Consider the following 14,017-nt stretch of genomic DNA (forward strand, 5'->3'; position numbering starts at 1 on the left):
ATGACGGATTCCCCATCCACTTTCCCATAGCACCGCGGGCATCAGTTTGGATTCTCTGGGTTTACGAGGAGCTGAGTGAAGCAGTGGGGCCTGTTACCCCCATGATGTGCCAGGCCCTGCTGCCGAGGGGTAACTCATGCACATCCCCTCGGGAGGCGCCTGGGTATGGGCTCATCACCCTTCTAGGACCAAGCATTACGGCCAGCAGGTGACCTGGGCAGCTGACTCAGACACCAGCGCCAGTGACGTGCAGCTGAGATGCAGCTCTGCCTGCCACTGCCCCCTGGCTAGCCCAAGGCTCGGGGCTGCAGCTGAACCAGAGCTAGATGCTGGGGGGCAGAGGAGGGCACTCGGAAGGACACTTTCCACTAGCTGCGCTGGGCTAGGAGATTCTGTCCCTCTGGGCCTGGGTTAGGGGGAGTGGAGGGGAGCCCTAGACTCTGTTATCCATTCGGGGTCTAAGCCAGGGCAAAGGGGCTCTGCACATGTGTGACGTGGCCCATTCATCTCCTTGAGATGTTCTCAGATGAAAGAGAACTGCCCCTGGAGACACAAGCGCCAACTCCGTGGGTGCTCCAGGGCTGGCGCGCTTGGGGAGGGGGCGGAACTGGGTGGGAAGAGGCGGGGCGAGGCCTTGGGGGAAGGGGTGGGGTGGGGGTGGGAAGAGGCGGGGCGTGGGTGTGGCCATGGGGGAAGGGGTGGAGTGGGGGTGGGAAGAGGCAAGGTGTGGCTGTGGGTGTGGGGGAAGGGGTGGAGTGGGGGCGGGAAGAGGCAGAGTGTGGGTGTGGCCATGGGGGAAGGGGTGGAGTGGGGGTGGGAAGAGGCGGGGTGTGGGTGTGGCCATGGGGGAAGGGGTGGAGTGGGGGCGGGAAGAGGCGGGGCGTGGGTGTGGCCATGGGGGAAGGGGTGGAGTGGGGGTGGGAAGAGGCAAGGTGTGGCTGTGGGTGTGGGGGAAGGGGTGGAGTGGGGGTGGGAAGAGGCGGGGCGTGGGTGTGGCCATGGGGGAAGGGGTGGAGTGGGGGCGGGAAGAGGCAGGGTGTGGCTGTGGCTGTGGGGGAAGGGGTGGAGTGGGGGCAGGAAGAGGCAGGGTGTGGGTGTGGCCATGGGGGAAGGGGTGGAGTGGGGGTGGGAAGAGGCAGGGCGTGGATGTGGCCATGGGGGAAGGGTTGGAGTGGGGGCAGGAAGAGGCGGGGTGTGGGTGTGGCTGTGGGGGAAGGGGTGGAGTGGGGGTGGGAAGAGGCGGGGTGTGGCTGTGGCTGTGGGGGAAGGGGTGGAGTGGGGGCAGGAAGAGGCAGAGTGTGGGTGTGGCCATGGGGGAAAGGGTGGAGTGGGGGTGGGAAGAGGCAGGGTGTGGGTGTGGCCGTGGGGGAAGGGGTGGAGTGGGGGCAGGAAGAGGCGGGGTGTGGGTGTGGGGGAAGGGGTGGAGTGGGGGCGGGAAGAGGCAGAGTGTGGGTGTGGCCATGGGGGAAGGGGTGGAGTGGGGGCGGGAAGAGGCGGGGTGTAGGTGTGGCCATGGGGGAAGGGGTGGAGTGGGGGCGGGAAGAGGCGGGGCGTGGGTGTGGCCATGGGGGAAGGGGTGGGAAGAGGCGGGGCGAGGCCTTGGGCGAAGGGGTCCAACCCCCCCGGCACTTTGGAAAGTTGGCGCCTGTGCCTGTACTCAGCCTGACACAATCGCTGCGTGCTGTGAACGGCTCCGTTCATCCCCGTGGCTGTTCTGTCTCTCGCACTCCCCTCCCCTCCCCACCCCTTCTGTCACCAGGACAGGCCTAATGGTGGAAGTGGGCATTCGACCTACCACTTAGAGCTGGGCCCAGGGTGGGCAGGGCCCAGGAAACGAGCCGAGGGGACAGAACCCAAATGCCGGAGCCAGAGGTTTCCACTGGAGCTGGAAGCTAGAGGCAGAGCTGGGGATCGAAGCGAGAATCTGAACCCGGAGGGGAGCAGGGGCAGGAGCAGGGATTGGAACAAGAGCAAGCCCAGCTGGGGGCCAGCAATGCCTCGAGCAGCTGCTGATCTGCTGTGCGGGCCAGGCATATAAGCAGGGCTGCTAAATCAGCAGAGACACTTGGGGGGGGGGCAAGTGGGGCAATTTGCCCCGGGCCCCACTGGGGCCCCGCAAGGCCTGGCCGAGAATCCTTTCCCTGGCTACTCACCCGGCGGTGGTCCGGGTCTTCGGCGGCACTTCGGCCGTGGGCCCTTCAGTCGCTCGGGGTCTTCGGCGGCATTTCGGCGGCGGGTCCGTCAGTGCTGCCGAAGACGCGGAGCGAGTGAAGGACCCACCACCGCCGCAGACTCGGAGCGCTGCCCGGTGAGTACAAGCGCTGCAGCGGATGGCGCCTTTTTTTATGTCCGCTCCCCCGCTTTGCCCCAGGCCCCCTGAATCCTCTGGGTGGCCCCGTAAATCAGCAGGGGCTGTGGCCCCTCTCTCAGTTCCAAGGCAGGGCAGCTGGGCTCATTAACTGCCTAGCAGCCAAGTTGGGGAGTCGGCCAGCAGCTGTCGGAGCTGGGCTGGCCCCTGACAACCGCACTATGCACATGGGTTTTAGAACAATTTCAGTTGTTGGGTGGGGAGACCTTCACCTGAGGAACCACTTGACCAAATGACCCCAACTTGTGCCACTGACTCGACGCGTGGCCCTGATGTGACACAGCAGCCCTGTGGCAGGGTGGTGGCACCTCTCGAGATAGTTACACCTGGATTTCCCGTCTAGCAGGGGGACCATGTCTATACACATTCTGCCGTTTGGGGCAAAGTCTCATTTTCAAATGTATGTTGTCGTTTGGGCACAGCTTGGTTTTTTGGTAGCAGTGTGTGTGTGGGGGGGACGACATCGATTGAGATTTGCTATGAGTTTTTTTTTCCCAGTGTCCCACATTCCTTCAGACCCCTCTTCCAAGGAAGTTCAGCACTTTGATGGGGGTTGAAATCAGTGGGGGGGCAAACCCTTGGTTTGTGTAGACTGGATGAGTTAGTGCAGAAATTGCAGTGTATTTTCTGCATGTTTCTCTCGTGATACCCCTAAGATACAGGTCTGACTGAGGCCTGTATCCTGGTGCCGCATCAGCCACTGGGCTCCTTATACCCGTCCTTACGATAGGGCTCTCCGTTACGGATGCCTGTCCTGAGGCGTCATTAATGAGCGTCACAACTACTTGCTTTTCTTTGATCACACTCAGTCCCGTTGTTCAGGAAATGGGTGAAGCACATGCGGCCTGGTTACATTATTCTAATGCTGCTGCTGGCTGGACACTTGTCTTCCTTCTCTTTAATTAATGCTAGTTCCCTTGACAACGCTTCTGACCTAAACTCCAAGTCTGCCTGTGGATTTTCAAGCACTTAGGAAAACTGGCTGTTGAACAGAAAGCAAGTCACAACCTTAACTATGTTGATGCTGCTGCCCCCCCAGGATTTGGGCCCCTAAGTGCCCAGTTGCTCAAAGGGGCTGAGCCCCGAGCAGCTCCCAGTGACTTCAGGTAGCGTGGCTCTTGCTCAACAATTTCAATAACCCAGACGCTTATTTCAGTGCCCACAAGTAGGCCCCGGACATGGAAAATTCTGGCCATAGTTCACGTTGTGCCCATCAGCTGTGTTGGTGAAACACATATTTTGTCAATGCTGCCCGGGGAGGAGCCCAAGACCTCCCAGTGCATGTGGGGTCCTGGCTTGGTATCCGTTCGGCTACTCGCCGCTATTCCCCACCCTGACACCGTCTGCCCTCCCCAGAGTTGTGCTACAGAGTGAGGATCTTCCGGAGACCGTCTGCGTTCGTAACCAGGCCAGTGCTCTCAGAGGCTCTGCAGGCAGACGGGGATGATACATTGTCACTGTACAACCTTCCCACCAGCAACTGGAGAGGGTCACCAGCGGCTGTGAGCAGGTACCCCTGCCACAGGGAGGGGCGTGGGAAGCCATCGGTGCAGCCAGGACCCTCCCAGAGGCATGGACAGCGTCACTCACCTGATAGAGCAGCTGCACATAGGGGATCTGATTATTTATCATGCGCTCGAACAGGGAGAGGCCGAGGAAATACTTCTTCTCCAAGGTGTAATCGGCGGGTTTGGGCCGCAGCTGGAAAACACGGAGCCAGTTCTGGGTGCTGCACACACAGGACACGCAGCGCTCGGCCATTGGGAAGGGGCTGGATTTTGATATCGGTGACCAGGTGTGACAATGCAGTTCTGGCGGAACCCCACTGAGAGTGCCAACTCAGGACAAATTGCTCAAACAGGGCAGTTACAGCCCAAGGCTGGGGTTTTTCCACCTCTAAGGCAAACCAAACCAGCCAGACTAAGAGGACTTCGGTCTCACCCCCCGGCTAACCGCAAGTCTCACAAGCAATCTCCTTAGACACTCCAGTTTCCCAGTATCACCACCAGTACCACTCGTTATGGGGACAAATGGTTATGAAAACCAATACCCCAGTAAAAGAAAAAGGTTCTCCTGATCCCAAAGGACCAAGCCCCAGACCCAGGTCAATATACAAATCAGATCTTGCCCACAAATCACGCTGTTGCCAATCCTTTAGAATCTAAAATCTAAAGGTTTATTCATAAAAGGGAAAAGATAGAGATGAGAGCTAGAATTGGTTAAATGGAATCAATTACATACAGTAATGGCAAAGTTCTTGGTTCAGGCTTGCAGCAGCGATGGAATAAACTGCAGGTTCAAATCAAGTCTCTGGAATACATCCCCCGCTGGGATGGGTCCTCAGTCCTTTGTTCAGAGCTTCAGTGTAGCAAAGTTCCTCCAGAGGTAAGAAGCAGGATTGAAGACCAGATGGAGATGAGGCATCAGCCTTATATAGTCTTTGCCAGGTGTAAGAACACCTCTTTGTCCTTACTGTGGAAAATTACAGCAAAATGGAGTCTGGAGTCACATGGGCAAGTTCCTGCATACTTTGCTGAGTCTCAAGGCATATTTGCCTTCTCTCAATGAGTCCATTGTATAGCTGATGGTCCTTAATGGGCCATCAAGCAGGCTAGGCAGAGCTAATCTCAGCTTGTCTGGGATGTCACCCAGAAGCATAGCATAAGTTTGCCATACAGACAGTATAGAGCCAATATTCATAACTTCAACTACAAAACTGATACACACATATAGACAGCATAATCATAACCAGTCAACCATAACCTTGTCTTAGACACCCCATTTGACCCCCTTTATACAAGATTTGGGTGCCACTACAGGATCTTGGTTGCAACAATGATTTATATGGTCCCAGTTTATGTCAATAACGTCACACCAGGTTCCAGAAGGGCAAAGCTACAAGGGAGCTGCGGAGCTTTAATCTCCTGCGCTCCTGGATCAGCTCGAAGGAAGCAGCAGCCGTCACACCGTTCCCCTTTCATAGCTCAGCAAACACACAAATTCCGCCCTCGGCCTCTCCCAGCCGCCGATCTCCTGTAACGGGCCGACCTGCCAAGGGACGTATGTCCTACCTCACAGATGGCTGTGCCATTTCAGCAGTGCCACGGGGAGTGTGCCTGGGAGGAGTGCCAGGGGAAAGGAGCGGTCCCTGTGGGCAGCAAGGGAAGCCTGGGGTAGATGTAGCAGGACGTGCACTAGGGAGGATGGGCTTGGGAGGCTGGTTTTGTTGCATTTACCTGCTGGTGATCTCCAATCAGGATGAGGTGCTTGCAGGCCAGCGTGAGGCAAGTTAGAACGTGAGCTTCCAGGATCTCTGCTGCCTCTTCCACAATCACAGTGTGGAGCTGGATTTTCTGCAAGAGCTTTCGGTACTTGGCAGCCCCTAGGAGCAACAAACAAGCAGGGTGAGCACATGGGGAGAGGGCAGCGTGGCACAGGTGGGAATGCCCGCTGTGGCAGGGACATGCTCTGCCCGGTGGGTGCCCTGGTGTAACGATGTGGCCTCTGGAGGGACACTACTGAGAGTATCAATTCAGGACAAATTGCTTAGAACAGGGCAGTTACAGCCCAAGGCTGGGTGGGGTTCCTTTACAAACTAAGGCAAACCAAACCAGCCAGACAGAGAGGACTTTGGTCTCACCCCACTGGCTAACCACAAGTCACACAAGCAATTCCCTCAGACACTCCAGTTTCCCAGTATCACCACCAGCACCGCTCCTTATGGGGACAAATGGTTATGAAAACCAATACCCCAGTAAAAGAAAAAAGGTTCTTCCGATCCCAAAGGACCAAGCCCCAGACCCAGGTCAATATACCAGTCAGATCTTACCCACAAATCACATTGTTGCCAATCCTTTAGAATCTAAAATCTAAAGGTTTATTCGTAAAAGGAACAAGGTAGAGATGAGAGCTAGAATTGGTTAAATGGAATCAATTACATACAGTAATGGCAAAGTCTTGGTTCAGGCTTGTAGCAATGATGGAACAAACCGCAGGTTAAAATCAAGTCTCTGGAGTATGTCCAGAGAAGTTACTAGATCGCAGGGCCTGGTTCTCATGGGGGACTTGAATCACCCCAATATCTGCTGGGAGAGCAATACAGCGGTGCACAGACAATCCAGGAAGGAAGTTTTTGGAAAGTGTAGGGGACAATTTCCTGGTGCAAGTGCTGGAGGAACCAACTGTGGTAGAGCTCTTCTAGACCTGCTGCTCACAAACCGGGAAGAATTAGTAGGGGAAGCAAAAGTGGATGGGAACCTGGGAGGTAGTGACCATGAGATGGTCGAGTTCAGGATCCTGACACAAGGAAGAAAGGAAAGCAGCAGAATACGGACCCTGGACTTCAGAAAAGCAGATTTTGACTCCCTCAGGGAATGGATGGGCAGGATCCCCTGGGAGAATAACATGAAGGGCAAAGGGGTCCAGGAGAGCTGGCTGTATTTTAAAGAATCCTTATTGAGGTTGCAGGAACAAACCATCCTGATGTGTAGAAAGAATAGTAAATATGTCAGGCGACCAGCTTGGCTAAACAGTGAAATCCTTGCTGATCTTAAACGCAAAAAAGAAGCTTACATGAAGTGGAAGATTGGACAAATGACCAGGGAGGAGTATAAAAATATTGCTCAGGCATGCAGGAGTGAAATCAGGAAGGCCAAATCACACGTGGAATTGCAACTAGCATGATATGCTAAGAGTAACAAGAAGTGTTTCTTCAGGTATGTTAGCAACAAGAAGAAAGTCAAGGAAAGTGTGGGCCCCTTACTGAATGGGGGAGGCAACCTAGTGACAGAGGATGTGGAAAAAGCTAATGTACTCAATGCTTTTTTTGCCTCTGTCTTCATGAACAAGGTCAGCTCCCAGACTGCTGCACTGGGCAGCAGAGCATGGGGAGGAGGTGACCAGCCCTCTGTGGAGAAAGAAGTGGTTCGGGACTATTTAGAAAAACTGGACGTGCACAAGTCCATGGGGCCAGATGTGCTGCATCCGAGGGTGCTAAAGGAGTTGGCAGATGTGATTGCAGAGCCATTGGCCATTACAGTAATGCCTTACTTAACGTTGTAGTTCTGTTCCTGAAAAATGCGACTTTATGCAAAATGAGGTTAAGTGAATCCAATTTCCCCATAAGAATGAATGTAAATGGGGGGGTTAGGTTCCAGGGAAATTTTTTTCACCAGACAAAAGACATATATATATATATATATATATATATATATATATATATAGTCTTTTGTATATACACATACACACACGCAGTCTAAGTTTTAAACAAACAATTGAATACACAGTCATGATGAGTGTGAAACTTGGTTGAGGTGGAGGAGTCAGAGGGTGGGATATTGCCTTACTGCTAAATGAACTAGCACTCGGCTGAGCCCTCAAGGGTTAACATGTTGTTAATGTAGCCTCACACTCTACAAGGCAGCAGGAATGGAGGGAGGGGCGAGAGCGTCACAGACCGAGACGGAGAGACACACGGTGTGTGGGAGAGAGAGAGGTGCATTTCCCCTTTAAGTAGCTGACCTCAATCTTAAGTTCGCTGCCTTGTTAATTACATCAGCTTGGTGAGACCAGCTGCTGCCTGGAAGCTCCCTCAGTCCTGAACCCTGTCATATGTCGCCCCTGCTCTATGGCAATGGGGTAAGCGGGGTGCAGGAGCAGGGGGGAGGGGGACACCCGGACAGCCCCCCACTTCTGCCCTCCCTCTGTACAGCAAGCAGGAGCCTCTGGGAACAGCTCCAAGGCAGAGGGCAGGAGCAGCACATGGCGGTGGGGGCAGCTGCCGCACAGGGAACTTAGGGGAGCTGATGGGGGGCTGCCGGTCCACCCTGATTCCAAGCCCCCACCAGCTAGCGCCAACGGGCTGCTCTTCCTGCAAGCAGTGGGCAAAGCAGGCGGCTGCCAAAGGACATTATACAACTTTAAACGAGCATGTTCCCTAATTGATCAGCAACGAAACAACGTTAACCGGGACGACTTTAAGTGAGGAGTTCCTGTATCTTTGAAAACTCCTGGCGATCGGGGGAGGTCCCGGATGACTGGAAAAAGGCTGGCGTTGCAGGAGGGGCCATGGGGCTTTGTGCTTTTCACACCTTCTGTGGTCCCAAGCGTGTGTCTGCCCCGCCGCAGGGGAGTCGCTGGAATCAGTTAACAGATGTCAGGCCTGGACCAGCTCCTGTTGATGTCGGTGTGAGAGCCTCATTCCTGGAGCTCGGGGGCCCTCCGCCAGCACAGGCTTGTGAGGGGGCGGGGCGGGCTGTCCGAGGGCAGGGCCTCCTCCCGAGGGACGCTCCTTCGAGGCAGAGCTCGGGCAGTTTGCTTTGTGCTCACCCCGGGGAGACGGGGCAGGGCGGAGCCTCTTGGCCGAAGCACTCACTTACTCGAACGAACTGGCCTGCGCTGCTCAAATTCTGTCCCTCTCAGCGTGGCCCAGCTCCCCGGCTGGCTCTGGCATCTGGCCCACAGACCCCGTACAAGCTGGGTCTAGGCGGAGACCTGCCCTGCCAGGGCCTCCAGTGCACACAGACCCGGCCCCTGTCAGTGCAGTAGAAACTCCCAGTTCCCCTTGCAGGGGTCGCGTTCTTCAGCCACCATCCCCCTCCCTGCCTTGAAATCCCTTCGCAAGAGGCAATTTCTCTAGGAGGGTTGAAACCTTCAGTAACTTCTGCACGGCCAGCACCAGGCTGTAGAATGGCTGCCCCCTCCAAGCCACTCCAGTAGGCCCCCGAGAAGAACATAACGGCCGCACTGGGCCATACTATCCTGTCGTCCAACAGCCAAGCCCCTGTGCTGTCCCCAGGCCTGACCTTCCTGCCCCCTCCCCTCCTGTGTCAGGCCGTGGCTCTCCCTTGCTGACCCCCCGTTTAGACTGGAGCTCTCTGGAGCAGGGATTATGTTGCTGGTTTATTCTGGTGCCGGGTGCCGCCTGGTTTGGGCCTGTCTGAGGGGCTGTGCAGAAATGAACACATTTTGGGGAGATTTTTCATGACGTACCTGCCTCTCGTAAGACTGCAACGAACAGGCACAATTAGGGACCCTCTCCCCCGATGCATTGTGTAATGTATGGACAGCCCCTGCCTTGAAAAATAGCAGCGTGTGGGTCCCTTGCCAGGATTACTGGGGGTCTCACTTCATCCTTTCCCTGCCACTGGGGGCCTCGGACACCGGTGCCCCTCGGGGTTTGCTGCCTGTGGCACATGCCAGCCGGGTCTCCTGCTCTCCTTCCGGGAGCTGGGTTTAGTGAGCGGGCGTGGCTGGGGATACACAGGGAAGCAGAGCAGACGATCTGCTGGTCCCCTCTGACCTTACGCTCCGTGGCTGCAAACATCTGTCCGTGGCTGAGGCTGTCTCCGGTTGGGCAGGGTGGGGAGCAGCTGAGAGCGTTCTCGCCTGTTGGCATCATGCCAATGACCCGGCTTCGTTTCAGCACCCACAGGTCCTCCTGGAAGGTCAGCTCCGCTCGCTGGGCTGCCTTCTTCTCGTACTCCTTCAGCTTCTCCACCAGCGTCTCCTTCAGCTCACGCTCGTAGGCCAGCATCCCCTCCTGGGTGCAGAGTGCAGGGGGTGGAACCAGGACCAGCCCTCCCGCAGTGACTCCCGAGGCCGGGGCTGTGGTAGCCCACTGGTCAGTGTGTGACGCATCCCCCCCGCCCGCTCCACGGAGCGCCGTCCGGCTCAGCCAGGCAGCCTCACGTTACCGCAGGACTCAGAGCGAGGGTGCAGCTCGGGCCGGCTCCGGCCAGGCTTGTCCAGCCGCGTGCGGCAGGGTGCGACTCACAGGCCGTGCCTGGCCCCGCAGAGTGAGTCAGGAGCTGGCTCCTGCACCCCGGGGGCCCCCTCCCACCAAGGAGCAGGCCCGGCACCGGATGGAGCTGTGTTATTGCCTCCAGCCACTGGCCTGTGCCCAGAGCTCGGGCTCCTTCCACAGACCCGAGGGCAGCCCTGCGTATTAACCTCATCTCCCAGGCGACCTGGGCTGGGCTAGTGCTCAAAAGCTGGCGTGCGTCACCCGCCTCTCCCAGAGGTCCCGGCTCCCCAGGAGCTCGTGAAGGGTCCTGGCAGGACCATGCCGTGGTTTGGAGGGCTCAGGGAGGGAGGGTGCTACCTGGGGGTGGGGTGGGGAGACCTGTAGAGACACCAGTGATCCCTCAGCCGCAGCTCCCAGACGTCTCACGTTCGCGACGTCCTCGTTGGTCATGATGTCACCCTCCTCCAAGCATTGGCGCATCCCTTGGTGTGAGGAGCTGCGGGAGAGACTGGGCAGTGACTGAACAGCGTGGGGAGGGCTTGGGGGGCTGCAGCCTGTGGGCCCTGCTCCATGTGAACCCCAACCTTGGCCATGGGGCACCAGCCGCCGCCAGGGTGACGGCAGCTCCCACACCCGTTCCAATGGCTGCAGGCCCTGCCTCGGCGGCTCTCAGACAGGGGCTGGCAGGGGGATGTGGGGTGCCCCGGAGCTGCCATTCCCCGGGGCGATACAGAGACCGCGGCAGCGTCGTCTCCCTTTCAGAGCAGGACGGCCAGGGGCCGGAGCTGGGGGGCCGTGGTGCTGGCGCAGGGCAGAGAGCTGAGGGGAATGCTGCGGCTGCTCGGCCCTGTGTCCCGGCCCTGCGGGGGCCGGAGCTTTGCCACGGCTGCAGGAGGGGGCAGTGATGCCTGTGCTCCCAGAGAGCCTCCCCTCCCCACTGAGGCCTGGCCGTGTCGTCCCGTCTCACAGACACAGGGCGGCATGAGGCTGGCAGAGCTGCTGGGCCTGTGCCCGCACCCTGGGGCTGTGCTGAGCTCTGTAACGGGCACGTGGCATCTGCCCAGGGCCCCGGACTCTACCTGTCCTCGGCGGGGAGGATGTAAGCAAACTTCTCCTCCACTGTGCTTCGCCGCCACTCGGAAGGGTCCAAATCGTCCTCGTCATCCAGGGCCCGCTCATCCCTGTGGCATGGCCAGAGCTCTTCCTCCGCGCCTGGGGGGGGCAGGGTGACCCGATGTCCCGATATTTGGGGCTTTTTCTTATACAGGTGCTTGTGACCCCCGCCCCCACTCCCATCCGGTCACCCTAGTGGGGTGGGAGCTCCATGGAGCCCCCGCCGTGCCTGGCAGACACAGGCCCGTGAGCTCATGGCCAAATCCTGCCCCACCGCTCCAGAGACAGGAGCTGCCCTGGGGGGCGTCAGCAGAGCAGGTCAGCTCTCCCCTCATGTGACCTGGCCTCGGGGACTGGGGCCTGGCTCTGGCCTCCCACCCCAGGTCTTCAAGGCCCACAGCTCATGCTGGATTAGAGCGGGGGTGTTCTGCCCCCTGCACCCCCCATCACCAGCTGCTCCGCCTGCAGCAGCCCCCTGAAAACCTGGCATGCAGGTTGCTGCCCCTCCCGCAGCCCTGGCTGGTTCCCCTGCTCAGGCAGGTGTGAGGGCTCATGAGCTTAGCCGGCTATGCCCCTGTGTGCCTGGGCTCTGCACAGCCGGGGGCAGCGCCCGGCCCTTTGCCCAGCCACTCACCTGCCTTCCTGCCCCTGCCCTGAGCCTGGGACGGCTTCTCCTCCTGCGCCACGGGGTCGATCTTCAGCCAGTCGCACATGTCGAAGCGCCCCGCTCTCTGTGGAGGGTCCGACACAGCATGCGCTGAGACGGGGCCCCAGCCGCCCACCCCGGCCGGGCTTGGCCAGGGGAGCCCGGCCCTGGGGAAGGGGCAGCTGGGTTCTGTGTCCTCCCCACCCTCTCCTCACCCAGGAGCACTCCAGGTTGTCATCGCGGATCTCCGCTGCCAGCTCTGTGTCCGTGAGGATCCCTCGGCGGAGGAGCTCCAGCACCGCGGTGCGGTAGGCGATGCTCTCCTTCTGCTTCTGCAAGGCCTTCCGCATCTGGGGGGGAAACAGAGCATGGGGCAGCCTCCCGGCTCGGGGCACAGGGCAGGGCGGGGGAGGGAGAGCCGTGCTCTGGGGGTGGGGCTTCACCCAGCTATGGCCCTCCCGCCCAGCCCCCAGAGCACACCCTATCACCTGGCTCTCGCTCCCCCACACCGCTGTCCCCGGGGCATGCAATGGTGCTCCCCCCAGAGCACTGCTGGGGCCGCAGTGTGAGCGCTGCCCCGTGCCCACGCTCTAGCTACACACCCAGCCATACTGGTGCTTCTCCGCGGCCCCCAGGAGCGCTGGCAGCTGCTTTTGGCAAAAGGTTCCTCAAGGAGCACGCTGCCACCTTGTCGCTTCTGCTCCTTCCCCCAATGCGCACCACGCCGGAGGGCTGGAACTGCAGGATCCCTGCGCGGAGGGCAAGAGGCAGGGCTGGCTGCACTGACCACACGGACCCTGGCCTGGCCTGATGCTGCTAGTCAGCTCAGCTGGGAACTCTTGGGGCAGCGATGCGGGACGTGAACCCTGCAGGACAGCGAACCTCTTCCCACCACTCGCAAGCGCTGGAGGTCACGTCAGCCCCGTGGGGGACTGGAGGTGGAACCTGGCCGCAGCCCAGCCCGTGTCCCACAGGCACAGGGGGGATTCCTCAGGGCTCGAAGCAGGGGACTGTACGGTGCATTGTGCAGGGAGAGGCAGCGATCGTGCCGACGTGAGATGTCCGGCAGTGCTCAGGCCTCCCTGGTGAGGCTGATAATACAGCTCCAGCCAGCAGTACCCGGAGCTCAGCGCCCGCAACGGGGCCCGGCCGTACCCGGAGCTCAGCGCCCGCGACGGGGCCCGGCCGTACCCGGAGCTCAGCGCCCATGACGGGGCCCGGCTGTACCTGGAGCTCAGATCCCGCGACAGGACCCGGCCGGACCCGGAGCTCAGCGCCCATGACGGGACCCGGCCGTACCCAGAGCTCAGAGCCTGCGACGGGGCCCGACCGCTCCAAGGGCAGGGCAGAGGGATGGCCGTATTGAGCTGTGCAGCTGTGACAGGGTTTGCTGGGGGAACAGCTGCAATCTTGCCTTGCCAGAGGCTGCCAGCCGAGGGGTGTCCCAACCGGCTGCGTGAGGCTCCCTGGAAGCCCAGGGACTGGGGGCAAATGCCAAGAGCCTGGTAGTCCCAGGTACCTTCCATAAATTGGTCCAGAGCATGGTTTGTGTAGCAGATGACCAGGAAGGGTCTCTGGTCCTTCCACCACTGAGACTGATTCCTCAACAGGATCTCCACGATCTGCAGCCCAATGAAGGTTTTGCCTGGAAGGAAACGGCCCGAGGTGACTGGTGGGGCAGGGCCCAGGAACAATTCGGTCACTGATCAGGTCACAGGCCCTGCTGCTACAGCGGGGAGGCCCAGCGAAGATGCTCTCGGGGCTGCTGTTAACACCACAAAGGCAGCATCTCCAGCAATGCAGGGGCGAGAGCGTCTCCTTTGCGCACAAGCCCCATTAGGGGTGGGCTCAGCCCCTCCTGCGGCTGGGCCAGGGAGGATAAAACCCACCTGGGGGCCAGGTTCGCTGGCGATCGTGCAGCCCTGGCAGGCAGGGTGAGGAGCAGGGGTCACTGAAGCCGCAGGGCAGCCCAGAGCCATTGCAGTGGTGGGCAGGGAAGCAGAGCACGTACCTGTCCCAGGTGGGCCCTGAATCAGCACAAATTCCCTGGTCAGGGCCATTCGAACGGCCAAAATCTGAGACTCATCTAAGTGAGGAAATGTCTGTGGAGACCACATATAGGAGTCGCGGGGTCTCACGGCCGTCA

At 59.1% G+C, this 14,017-nt stretch overlaps 1 long non-coding RNA gene across 1 annotated transcript in view; it reads left to right on the forward strand.

Moving 5' to 3' along the window:
* LOC135982137 (uncharacterized) overlaps window positions 1-14,017 on the forward strand; it is a 530,422-nt gene that overhangs the window by 274,817 nt on the left and 241,588 nt on the right. The window lies entirely within an intron of this gene.

This window comes from Chrysemys picta, chromosome 3 (assembly GCF_011386835.1).
Source record: "Chrysemys picta bellii isolate R12L10 chromosome 3, ASM1138683v2, whole genome shotgun sequence".
In the NCBI taxonomy this organism is placed as follows: domain Eukaryota; kingdom Metazoa; phylum Chordata; order Testudines; family Emydidae; genus Chrysemys; species Chrysemys picta.